Raw genomic sequence first — 2780 nt, 5'->3', positions numbered from 1 at the left:
AGAAAAGACAGCTTCTTCAATAAGTGGAGCTGGGAAAACTGGACAGCTACATGTAAAAGAATGAAATTAGAACACTTCCTAATACCATACACAAAAATACTCAAAATTGATTAAAGACTTAAATGTAAGTCTAGACACTATAAAACTCTTAGAGGAAAACATAGGCAGAACACTCTGTGACATAAATCACAGCAAGATCTTTCTTGACCCACCTCCTAGAGTAATGGAAATAAAAATCAAAAATAACAAATGGAACCTAATGAAACTTAAAAGCTTTTGCACAGCAAAGGAAATCATAAAAAAGACAGAAAGACAACCCTCAGAATGGGAGAAAATATTTGCAAACGAAGCAACTGACAAAGGATTAATCTCCAAAATATACAAGCAGCACATGCAGCTCAGTATGAAGAAAACAAACAACCCAGTCCAAAAATAGGTGGAAGACCTAAATACACATTTCTCCAAAGAAGACATACAGATGGCCAACAAACACATGAAAAAAGATGCTGAACATTGCTGATCATTACAGAAATGCAAATCAAAACCACAGTGAGGTATCACCTCATATTGGTCCGAATGGCTATCATCAAGAAACATATAAACAATAAATGCTGGAGAGGGTGAGGAGATAAGGGAACCCTCCTTCACTGTTGGTAGGAATGTAAATTGATACAGCCACTATGGAGAACAGTATGGAGGTTCCTTAAAAAACTAAAAATAAAACCATTGTATGACCCAGCAATCCCACTCCTGGGCATATACCCTGAGAAAACCATAATTCAAAAAGAGACATGTACCACAATGTTCATTGCAGCACTATTTACAATAGCCAGGATGTGGAAGCAACCTAAGTGTCCATCAACAGATGAATGGATAAAGAAGATGTGGCACATATATACAAAGGAATATTACTCAGCCATAAAAAGGAACGAAATTGAGTTATTTTTAATGAGGTGGTTGGACCTAGAGTTTGTCATACAGAGTGAAGTAAGTCAGAAAGAGAAAAACAAATACCGTATGCTAACACACATATATGGAATCTATAAAAACGGTACGGATGAACCCAGTGGCAGGGCAGGAATAAAGATGCAGGCTTATTGAATGGACTTGAGGACACGGGGGGAAGGGGAAGCTGGGATGAAACGAGAGGGTGGCATTGACATATATACACTACCAAATGTAAAATGGATTGCTAGTGGGAAGCAGCCGCATAGCACAGGGAGATCAGCTCCGTGCTTTGTGACGACCTACAGGGGTGGATTAGGGAGGATGGGAGGAAGGCTCAAGAGGGAGGGGATATGGGGATATATGTATACTTATAGCTGATTCACTTTGTTGTACAACAAAAACTAACACAACATTGTAAAGCAAATACACTCCAATAAAGATATAAAAAAAAAGGGAAAATAAGTTTTTATCAAAAGGAAAAGAAAATGAATATATTTCCTCCCCCAGTCCTTCTAGGTACCCCAGTTCCATAATAGCCCATATCAGTTTTCTGCTGTGTCATTCTCAGTCCCCAAATGAAGCCATTTGTCATACCAGGTTTTCCCCGGCATGGGTTCCTTTTTCCTCTGGGTCCTCAGCACCTCTGCTGTTTTAATCTCCTGCCTCTGCTCTGGGAAGCTGATCTCCAGGTGAGGGGCCTGCCCCTTTCCACTGACACACTCTGTTTAGGTCTGATGCAATACCTTCTCTTAGCCAGAGTCTTCTTTCAGTAATTTAACCATTCCCCTCTCTCTGCACATCCTAAAGACTGAGAGGACAGACTCCAGATATTCTCTTTTGGTTTAACCAGTGACTACAAAATTCCAATAGGGTCCAACCTTCTGGAAATGAAGCAGCGCATCAAGAATTTCCCTCTGCAGTCTGCCCCTTATTCTTACAGCTCTTTGGCCTCATACCACCAGTGACTGTGTGCTGTGTCTAACATAGGGGATGTTGCAAACGGAACTTTGTGCCATCTGACAGGTGAGTTTTCTGTTACTTCCTTTTGTTCTGATTCTGCCAATAGATACCAGGGAAATAGAAATATTCTTCTCAAATAAGGTCACTGACATTTATTCCTCAAGTATGGAGTCTTTTCTTCTGTTAAATGGAAACATCAGGAATACCTGGTCTCAATATTATATACTAAACTTCAATAATATTCTTGGACTGATTATAATGTCAAAAGTTGCTCAACTTCCCTCTCCCCACATGATAGCTGTTGTGAACATATAAAGATTTGAACCTATTCTATCAGTAATGCTTTTTTAAATATATATATATTTATTTATTTATTTATTTTTGACTGTGTTGGGTCTTTGCTGCTGTGCATGGGCTTCTCATTGCAGTGGCTTCTCTTGTTGTGGAGCATGGGCTCTTGGTGCACGGGCTTCAGTAGGTGTGGCACGTGGGCTCAGTAGTTGTGGCTCGCGGGCTCTAGAGCACAGGCTCAGTAGTTGTGGCGCATGGGCTTAGTTGCTCCATGGCATGTGGGATCTTCCCGGACCGGGGATCGAACTCATGTCCCCTGAATTGGCAGGAAGATTCTTAACCACTGCACTGCCAGGGAAGTCCTATCAGGAATGCCTTTAAACTAGTTTATACTTTATTAATTTTAAGAGCATATGTATATATATTATTGGAGATAAATAAAGATTAAAATGACTGGGTTGGACAAATTTTGAGAATGCCTTGATATAACTCTTGGCTTCCTAAGGGCCCTCATCTTCCTGTTTTGAAATAATCACGAACACAAATCTTCTTATTAGTAGTAACTAATTATTGGCAAAGGA

This window comes from Leucopleurus acutus (genome assembly GCF_964270905.1).
Source record: "Leucopleurus acutus genome assembly, chromosome: 9".
Taxonomy (NCBI): domain Eukaryota; kingdom Metazoa; phylum Chordata; class Mammalia; order Artiodactyla; family Delphinidae; genus Leucopleurus; species Leucopleurus acutus.
Note: the sequence above shows the minus strand (reverse complement) of the source record.